Source organism: Oncorhynchus keta, chromosome 15 (genome assembly GCF_023373465.1).
Source record: "Oncorhynchus keta strain PuntledgeMale-10-30-2019 chromosome 15, Oket_V2, whole genome shotgun sequence".
Lineage (NCBI taxonomy): Eukaryota > Metazoa > Chordata > Actinopteri > Salmoniformes > Salmonidae > Oncorhynchus > Oncorhynchus keta.
In genome coordinates, this window is record NC_068435.1 from 28,513,871 (window position 1) to 28,524,868 (window position 10,998).

The window sequence follows — 10,998 nt, forward strand, 5'->3', positions numbered from 1 at the left end:
AACAGCACCGACCGCAACTAGGACACAAGTGCACACACACACATACAGGCACGCATGCACACACAAACACACACACACACACTCACACACATGTTCAGGTGGATTGAGAGTGGGGGAGAGGTTGCCGTGGGTAACGCATAACGACGAGGGAGTCTCGGTGAGCTATTCTAATTCATGTTAATAAACCTCGCCGTTGCTGTGAGAGACAAAAGGCCCACAGATGAGTCTCTGTCACCCCACCACCTTCAGCAGGAGGATAGGAACATACAAAGAATAATGTAGTGAGAGAGAGAAAGAAAGAGAGAGAGAGTCTGGAAGGTAGGTGAAAAGAGAGAGAAATGATATATTTAGTATCCATTCTGAATCATTTGGGGTCTGCAGAATCAAACTGCCTCACATCCACAATCCCCGGTGTGTGTGTCTCTGTACTCAGTTTATGTGTGTGTGTGTGTGTGTGTGTGTGTGTGTGTGTGTGTGTGTGTGTGTGTGTGTGTGTGTGTGTGTGTGTGTGTGTGTGTGTGTGTGTGTGTGTGTGTGTGTGTGTGTGTGTGTGTGTGTGTGTGTGTGTATAGCTGTGGAATTGAAATAAGCTCAGCTCCCAGTCTCTTGTGATAGCTAGCTAGCTGGTGAGTCTGTGGGGGCGTGGGTGAGGTGGGGGAGGAAGTAGAGCTGTGGTTTTGGATCACTTCCCAGGGCGGACAAGAGTGACATCCCAGGTTGTGTTTAGCACTGCGGGGTGAGAGCAGCAGTGTTAGCACAGGTCAGCACTTGGCTTGGCTCCTTGACTACAGATCATAGTAAAGGCCATCTCTGGGAGCCAGATAGTAGGGGTCCTCTGAAGTCCCCTTAAAATACCCAGGGAGGGTTCTTCAAAGTGGAATGGAAACCCAATGACCTGAATTTGAAGAGTATCCTGTGACGTAGACTTTATAGTAAGAAAACCGTTTCAGATGGTGGATCAGGAGGACAAATTATATTTGGTGTAGTTTAAGTGTGTTGTGTGTTATACCAATTTCCAGAGTTCCGTTGTTAGAATGAATGATATGAATGTATAATCTGATATGTTTCGGGAGGGCAGGTAGCCTAGTGGTTTGAGCGTTGGACTAGTAACTGAAAGGTTGCACAATCGAATCCCCGAGCTGACAAGGTTAAAACTGTCATTCTGCCCCTGAACAAGGCAGTTAACCCACTGTTCCTAGGCTGTCGTTGAAAATAAGAATTTGTTTTTAAACTGACTTGCCAATTTAAATGAAGGTACAATTTTAAAAATGGTGGTGTGTGTGATATGCACCAAGCCATACCTGTTGACCATGACAATGACCTATAGGATGAAAGTGATTAAATACACTTTGGATCATGCAGCTTATTCTCACTATGATTCTCCCCAGCTGTACTCCATATACCCCAAAGATGTAGAGCTGTTGGTTTCCCCGTCCCTGCTGTCTACCAGCTTGCCTTTGGCAGTGTTAGTTCTGGACAGTTAACTCCCACTGATATGATGTTAATTGCTGTCATTTTCCTTTTTTAGCTTGAGCATAATCAGCAAATGATAGACTTCTCGAACAGTGTTATTAAACCACATCCCCATCACATGTACCCCTTACCCTTGGAGCACAGTTGGGAAAGGCACAGGTGGCAGGTTTATGTGTGTGTATGTCATGTACTATTTGAGGAGGGGGCAAGATCCTGCATTGCATAACAAAATGGAAAGTGAGCCGAGAGGCATGTGTTGCGAATTTAACGAGACTTCACATGACTATGTCCCCGTCAAGTGTTAAGCTGACATTTTGCAGGTCCTGTTTCTCTAGCTGACTCTCCGTATACCTTTCAATGTCGATGATTGATCATCCCGTGTTGTTCTTCATTTGCCCGCGTGTCATTTCTCCTTGGTTTCCTTTCCTCTCTCGTCGTCACTGCGCTGCTCCGTGGTAAACACGGCTGTTTTATGACACAGGGACGTAAATAGATGCTGTGATCATATTGACGGCTTGCTAACTCCTGCACACACACCACGGTGACTAGGAAGTCAATTTAGACATTAAGGGAATGTCCATTAATTTAAACCATATGAAAGTGAGCACCGTCCATTAAAAGAGATTCCATTTTATTTTGATGGGTGTAGCCAACACTCATCAAAAGACATTTGGGAGGCTCAAATGTATCCATAAAGATGTTGACATACAAGTAGAGTTGTCCTGTAGCACAAAATGATAATGCATTTTCCAGACCTCTAGCCTTTCAAATGTCAACACTAATATCGAAAGTTATTGTGGGCAATAATGTGTCACTGTTGATCTGAAGATAACTCTTCTATTGTGATATTTGACTTTTGCCCTTTTCAGACCCGCTCCTAACCCCTAGTTTTATAGGAGATGGCCTTGGACAACATGTCTAGCAGTCTCCTCCCACAAATACATAAAGACCCTTCATGTCCCCGTGACTTCCTTTTATAGAGCGTTTCCCTCCTCTCCTTCCTTCTCTCCACCAATTCCATCCTATTGATATTGGGAGAGCCTCTGCGGGATAAAGGAAGGGGCCTAAGAGCTCTGTGGATAGTTTAACCTTGATAAAACAGTTGTTTCAGTGAGCCTGATTTTCTTCCATCCGTCTTCATCCGACAAGGCCCTGCTGAAGTATGCAAATGAATCCAGCAGAGGGGAGCGCCGTGTGCGGTTAAATGGGGCGTTGCGAATGTGCGGTGTACCGCGCCGCTGGGGTGATACTACTTACTGTCCAAATTTACTATGTCTTCTGTGAACGAACTGAACCCCCCCCCCCTTTCTATTCCTTGACGGCTCCACATCCAGAATATACAGCCCCTGGGTAGATATAAGGCCTCTCATAAAACATTACTACCATGTAAAGAATTTTACACTTCCCACGTACTTGTTCATGTTATAGCTTTTTAATGTTTTGTGCGCTGACATTTGTGTTTATGTGTGTGAGAGAATACAGAATATGTGTGTGTGTGTGTGTGTGTGTGTGTGTGTGTGTGTGTGTGTGTGTGTGTGTGTGTGTGTGTGTGTGTGTGTGTGTGCGTGCGTGCGTGCGTGCGTGCGTGCGTGCGTGCGTGCGTGCGTGCGTGTTCAGTTTGGTCTGTTTTATTGAGCCATTTCAGGAATATGTCTATTTATACAGTTAATTGGGGAGTATGGGAGTGTAATAATAATGTTTATGATAATAACTGTTGATGTTTTAAAACTAAATGCAGTACAATGAGCTTCTGGACACCATTAAAAACACATAAAACATACTAAATATGACAAATCAATCATGTTTAATGATTTATGGTTGTTTGATATATATTTGCTTGTACTGTTTGGTGTTACAACCACTGGAAGTGAGAAAATATTCGGTTGACGGTGAATTCATTCGGAGCGTCATTAGAAGCAATAGACAGACATGGGTTTTCTTTTTTCCTGGTCTTATGAAAATGCTACATAGTTATATATATCTGTTTCATTTAACCTTTATTTAACTAAGCAAGTCAGTTAAGAACAAATTCTTATTTACAATGACGGCCTACTGATTGTGTGATACAGCCTGGATTTGAACCAGGGACTGTAGTGACTGAGATGCAGTGCCTTGGACCACTGCGCCACTCGCCAGCTTTTAATATGTTTAATTTATTTGTTTTAGTGTCATCTGCCTAATAAGTTTTGTAAGTGTTTTGTTTGTGTGTTTGATAACACTCATGTATGCTCACATGGCAACAATGTGATTGATTTCCTCTCTCACTCTTGATTTTGATTTGATTTGATTTTGTTCTCCACTTTACAACTCATTTCAGAAAGTAGGCCAGCGGAGAGTTCTGGAACACAAACCACACATCTAGTCTCGCCTCCATCACTCCAGCCACCACACATATAAAGCTGTCAATCAACCACACTACCGCCTGGCCCTGTTATGGCTTGCTGGTTGTGTGGGTGGGTCCTCAAGGTGATGGATGGCTCCCAGAGCCTATCAGGTGGCATAGAGCATCCATCTCTGTCTGGAGCCTGTTAAACAAGCTTGGGAAAGCAGCCATGTAGTTCTAACCACCATTGGCCTCCACTAAAGAAAACATTAACATTAATGAAGGATGGCTTTAAAAGTTCACTAGTAATAGGCTGGAATTAAATTTATGAGTCAGACGGATGGCTGGAGAGACGTTGTGATTAATGGTTGTGGTGGATGGATGGGAAAGAGGCATTTAACCCCCTGAAACCTCGATTTGAAGGGAACACCTGCTCTTTCCATGACATAGATTGACCAGCTGAATCCAGGTGAAAACTATGATTGCTTATTGATGTTACTTGTTAAATCCACTTCAATCAATGTAGATGAATGGGAGGAGATGGGTTAAAGAAGGATTTTTAAGCCTTGAGACAATTGAGACATGGATTGTGTATGTGTGCCATTCAGAGTGTGAATGGGCAAGACGAAAGCGTGCACCGGTTTGAGTGTGTCAAAAACTACAAGGCTGCTGGGTTTTTCCACGCTCAACAGTTTCCTGTGTGTGTCAAGAATGGTCCACAACACAAAGGACATCCAGCCACATGACACAACTGTGTGAAGTATTGGAGTCAACATGGACCAGCATCCCTGTGGAACGCTTTCGACACCTAGCAGTCCAGGACTACACAAATTGAGGCTGTTCTGAGGCCAAAACGGGGTGCAACTCGAATAGTTCCTAATGTTTTGTACACTCAGTGTAGATTGAACACGCTTTCTCATCATTATGCCTCTTTCAGTCCTTTTCCTTCTGTCATCAAGCTGTAAAATATTTCCACCATCTCCTCAGTGGCTCAATGGGGAAACAAGAAAGTGTATGATGTTTTAGATAACCCTTTTATTTTAATAGTGATATTCACTTTTGCCCCTGCAATTTTCTTAGTTGTTGCGGCAGGTAACTGCTCAGGCCCTGGTGGTGAAAATACCAAGGCTATTTCAATACACTCCAGCTGCCACTTTACCTGGCTGACAGGTCCATTTTAGATAGGTGACGTGAGGCTGCCGTTGACACACGACTCCTCTCAGTGGTCTTGGAGGCCGTAGATTACTGGAGCCGCATAGGGTAATTAAACACTCAAAAGGTCTGATTGCACAAGCAACACAAGCAACACAAGCAACACAAGCAACTTGATTCTGCGTTTCAGCAGTGCAGTTCACCATCGTATAGCCTACTGCAGGAAAGTGCTCGGGTTGTCATAGTGCATTACGACTGGCAAAGGCAGAGTGGTCTTCTTTCACACTGCAACCTACTCAGAATTAGCATTTTAAAGGGACATTCAGAAATATATTTGTACTGAGCAAACGGTGGTATGTTATATCACGTAGTCGTACGGAATAGTATCAAGACCATGAACCTTGTCTCGTTCTATCTCTCTTCCCTCTCTTTCTCTTACTATCTCTCTCTCTCTTCCCTCTCTTTCTCTTACTATCTCTCTCTCCTCCCTCTCTCTCTGCTCGCCTCCTCTCTGCTAACCTCTGATGCCATTAGCATTGGATGAGGGGAGAGGCTTCTAGTCTTAATGAATTCTGATGTGTCCTCCCATTCCCCCACCTAGATAACCCGACCCTCTCCGATGCTCAGGGTGTCAAATTAGAACAGCCTGGGAAGGAGAGAGCAAGGAGATGGGGATGGAGCGTCTCCTCTCTCATCCAGGCCTCTGAATCACCTTCAAATCACCTAATGGAACATGAAATTCATAAAGAATACCTACAGAGCTACAGTAAAACTGATTTCATTACCATTCACGCGGCCAAGTCATAATGTTCCTTCCATTTTAGGAGGGGGTCACTGAGCAAATTTTCGGACTGCTGAGCGGAGACTTCAACTTTGTGAACATTCTGTGCAGCTTCCGGTGCGAGTTTACTGTGAACACTGAGGCTGTACCTGCTTTAAGTTACAGTTATAATAGTGGCCAAGTAGGCTACTGTGGCTATTTGATCATAATATAGCTCTATCAGAGTGAACTACCATCATAATAATCTTCACATGGAAATAGGTATTAAAATAGCCATTCTATGATACAGCCTACAGTAGCAGTCAATGTGTGGTGTTCAATGTAGGCCTACATGTAGAGTTGAAATGCCACTTGACCTTCAGGCAAGTAGGTGACTGAAATTGTTGTTGTTTTGTGTTGTAGGAAGTAAGAAACCACATTATACAATTTTAATGACATATTATTCCCATACCATTATTGTTACAGAAAATACGATGGTACCCTCTACCTACTTAGTGGCTGCTTAGCGTAAAACTTAATGAGTAGCCCAGGCATTTATTAACTTAATGAGTAGCCCAGGCATTTAAAACTTAATGAGTAGCCCAGGCATTTATTTCCTCAAATCTCTGAACACAATAGGCGCTCATTAGAGACAGGCTTCTATTTGAGCCAGGCATCTATTTCTTTAATACACACCGATTTTGCTCATTTGCATAGTTTATTGTTTAAACCCAGCATACACTTCCAGCATTTTAATACATTTCTTCATTTTTGGCACTAATGTGTTATCATTTACACACTGTGTCACATTTCATTTGTCTTAAAAATAATTTCTCATCCTTTTTGTGCTTTTTCGGCAGTTATTACTTTCACCACTAGAAGGTGATCAGCCGATTTCTAAATCAAATCAAATCAAATTGTATTGGTCACATACACGTGTTTAGCAGATGTTATTGCAGGTGTAGCGAAATGCTGGTGCTTCTAGCTCCGACAGTACAGTACTATCTAACACGTAATATCTAGCAGTTTCACAACATTTCCTGGCACCACACTCCCATCACCTACTCCCTGTAGGCTGTTTCATCATTGTTGGTAGTCAAACCTACTACTGTTGTGTCATCTGCAAACTTGATGATTGAGTTGGAGGCGTGCTTGGCCATGCAGCCATGGGTGAACAGGGAGTACAGGAGGGGGCTGAGCACATACCCTTGTGGGGCCCCAGTGTTGAGGATCAGCGAAGAGGAGGTGTGGGTCTAGGTTGGTAGGGAAGGTGGAGGTGATATGATCCTTGACTAGTCTCGCAAAACACTTCATGATGACAGAGGTAAGTGATAGTCATTTAGTTAATTTACCTTTGCTTTCTTAGGTACAGGGACAATGGTGGCCATCTTGAAGCATGTGGGGACAACAGACTGGGATAGGGAGAGATTGAATATATCTGTAAACACACCAGCCAGCTGGTCTGCGCATGCTCCAAGGATGGAGCTAGGGATACCATCTGGGCCGGCAGCCTTGCGAGTGTTAACACTCTTAAATGTCCTACTTACTTTGGCCACAGAGAAGCAGAGCACTTGCTCCTTGATAGCGGGCTGCGTCGGTGGCACTGTATTATCTTCAAAGCGAGTGAAGAAGGGGTTCAGCCTGTGTGGAAGCAAGAGGTCGGTGTCCGCGACGTAGCTGGTTTTCCTTTTATGATCCGTGATTGTCTGTAGACCCTGTCGCATACGTCTCGTGTCTGAGCCGTTGAAGTGGGACTTAACTTTGTCCCTATACCGACATTTAGCCTGCTTGATTGCTTTGCAGAGGGAATAACTACACTGTTTGCATTCTTCCATATTCCCAGTCTTCTTGCCCTGGTTAAATACGGTGGTTTGTGCTTTCCGTTATGCGCGTATTCTCACATCTATCCATGGTTTCTGGTGGTGGAAGGTTTTAATAGTCACAGTGGATACAACATCTCATATGAACTTCCTGATAAACTCATTCACCATATCGGTAAATGTGTCGATATTATTTTCTGAAGCTACTCTGAACATATCCCAGGCCACGTGATCAAAACAATCTTGAAGCGTGGATTCCAATTGGTCAGACCAGCGTTGAATAGTCCTCACCACGAGTGCTTCCTGTTTGAGTTTCTGCCTATAGGAGGGGAGGAGCAAGATGGATTCGTGGTCCGATTTGGAGGGCAGGGATGGCCTTATATGCATTCTGGAAGGTAGTAAAACAATGGTTGAGAGTTTTAGCAGCACGAGTACAACAATCAATATGTTGATAGAATTTCGGGAGCCTTCTCCTCAAATTTGCTTTGTTAAAATCCCCAGCTACAGTAAATGCAGCCTCAGGATATGTGGTTTCCAGTTTGCATAAAGTCTAGTGAAGTTCTTTGAGGGCTGTCGTGGTATCCGCATTGGGGGGATACCACGACAGAGGCTATTATTGATGAAAAATCTCTTGGGAGATAGTACGGTCGGCATTTGATTGTGAGATATTCTAGGTCAGGTGAACAGAAGGACTTGCGTTCCTGTATGTTATCACAGTTACACCATAAGTTGTTAATCATAAAACGTATACCTCCACCCTACTGCTACCCGGAGAGATGTTTGTTCTTGTCAGCATGCTGTACTGAGAACCCAACTGGCTTTACAGAGTCAGACAGTATATCTCGAGAGAGAGCCATGTTTCGGTGAAGCAGAGTATGTTACAATCCCCGGGGGTCTCTCTGAAAACCAACTCTCGCCTTGAGCTCGTCTATTTTATTATGCAAAGATTGGACGTTAGCGAGTAAAACACTCGGGAGTGGGTGGTGTGCACGCTTCCTATTTTGGACCAGAAGACAGCCTCGAGTACCTCTCCTCCACCGGCATTGTTCTGGGTCAGCCTCTGGAATAAGTTAAATTGCTCTGGGGAGAGCAAACAAAGGATCCGCTCCAGGGAGGTCGTAATCCTGGTCGTGATGCTGGAAATTCTGGTGAGTAACCGCCGCTATAATATCCAATAGTTCTTCCCGGCTGTATGTAATGACACAAAACAATTCCTGAGCCAATAACGTAAAAAATAGTACATAAACAACAAAATACTGCAGAGTTCCTTAAGAGCTAGTCGCAATGCTGCCATCTCCGTTGGCCATCAGACGTTAGCCGTCTGTAATCCTAAAGCTGTTGACTGTTTTTATGCTTGCCAGTTAGCTAGCAGTTCTCAGCTGTTAGCAGCCAATGGCTAGCAGTTCTCATCTGTTAGCAGCCAATGGCTAGAAGTTCTCAGCTGTTAGCAGGCAATGGCTAGCAGTTCCTACTGTCGAAATACTGATGATTACCATAATTAGAGTCATTACAGAATTATTTAATGTAACAAATCAAACATTAAACCCTGCAATCAATTCATGGTAATTCATTTCGACCCGACGTTTATTTGAAACAGGTGTTTATTTGCTGAAATCTGCGCCATTGCCAGGCTATTTAAAGGGACAGGCAGCTATTTGAGACTTGGCGTTTAATTGGAGTTTTACGTTATTCAGGTCTGTCTCAAAATACAACACTGCCCCTTTACGACATTAAAAAAAGTTATTTACCTGACTCGCTTTACAAAGATGGCTAGAAATCTACATACTTTTTGCTGTTGTAGGAAGAAATCAATCCCCCATTGTTCACCAGAAATTATCTATAACTGGGCTAATAACTCACTAACTAACAAAGAATATTAACAAATGTGCACATGCGGCTACACGCGAGTTAAGATCTGAAAGCAAACGCATCTACTCGCTAGCGCTCATTCCTGTCAATGCAATAAAATCCAACTCCGATTCGCTCTGCTTAATCAAAATCACAGACTAAGTCTTGCATAGTTAGATTTGTTTTGGTTGAAATGGGCTAATATTAAGTTGATTCGATCACCATTCCCACCTTAGAGGGAAGTTGATAGTGTAAACTAACAGGTGTTTTTTCTGCGTGGCAGTCCTGGGGGAGCTGCACAGCTTAGTATACCTACTACTGTACAAGTACAGTCATGGCCAAAAGTTTTGAGAATGACACAAATATTATATTTCACAAAGTTTGCTGCTTCAGTGTCTTTCAATATTTTTGTCAGATGTTACTATGGAATACCGAAGTATAATTACAAGCATTTCATAAGTGTCAAAGGCTTTTATTGACAATTACATGAAGTTGATGCAAAGAGTCAATATTTGCAGTGGTAACCCTTCTTTTTCAAGACCTCTGCAATCCGCCCTGGCATGGTGTTAATTAGCTTCTGGGCCACATCCTGACTAATGGCAGCCCATTCTTGCATATTCAAAGCTTGGAGTTTGTCAGAATTTGTGGGGTTTTGTTTGTCTACCCGCCTCTTGAGGATTGACCACAAGTTCTCAATGGGATTAAGGTCTGGGGAGTTTCCTGGCCATGGACCCTAAATATCGATGTTTTGTTCCCCGAGCCACTTAGTTATCACTTTTGCCTTATGGCAAGGTGCTCCATCATGCTGGAAAAGGCATTGATCGTCACCAAACTGTTCCTGGATGGTTGGGAGAAGTTGCTCTCGGAGGATATGTTGGTGTCATTCTTTATTCATGGCTGTGTTCTTAGGCAAAATTGTAAGTGAGCCCACTCCCTTGGCTGAGAAGCAACCCCACACATGAATGGTCTCAGGATGCTTTACTGTTGGCATGACACAAGACTGATGGTAGCGCTCACCTTGTCTTCGGACAAGCTTTTTTCCGGATGCCCCAAACAATCGGAAAGGGGATTCATCGGAGAAAATGACTTTACCCCAGTCCTCACCAGTCCAATCCCTGTACCTTTTGCAGAATATCAGTCTGTCTCTGATGTTTTTCCTGGAGAGAAGTGGATTCTTTGCTGCCCTTTGTGACACCAGGCCATCCTCCAAAAGTCTTTGTCTCACTGTGTGTGCAGATGCACTCACACCTGCCTGCTGCCATTCCTGAGCAAGCTCTGTACTGGTGGTGCCTTGATCCCGCAGCTGAATCAACTTTAGGAGACGGTCCTGGCGCTTGCTGGACTTTCTTGGGCGCCCTGAAGCCTTCTTCACAACAATTGAACCGCTCTTCTTGAAGTTCTTGATGATCCGATAAATGGTTGATTGAGGTGCAACCTTACTGGCAGCAATATCCTTGGCACGTGTTTCCTTGCAGGTAACCATGGTTGACAGAGGAAGAACAATGATTCCAAGCACCACCCTTCTTTTGAAGCTTCCAGCCTGTTATTCGAACTCAATCAGGATGACAGAGTGATCTCCAGCCTTGTCCTCGTCAACACTCGCACCTGTGTTAACGAGAGAA

The 10,998-nt window shown here is 43.7% G+C and overlaps 1 protein-coding gene across 2 annotated transcripts in view; it reads left to right on the forward strand.

The window, feature by feature from the left end:
• Nucleotides 1–10,998, forward strand: part of LOC118394736 (pre-B-cell leukemia transcription factor 1-like) — an 80,988-nt gene that overhangs the window by 18,541 nt on the left and 51,449 nt on the right. The gene's annotated exons all lie outside the window — the stretch shown is intronic.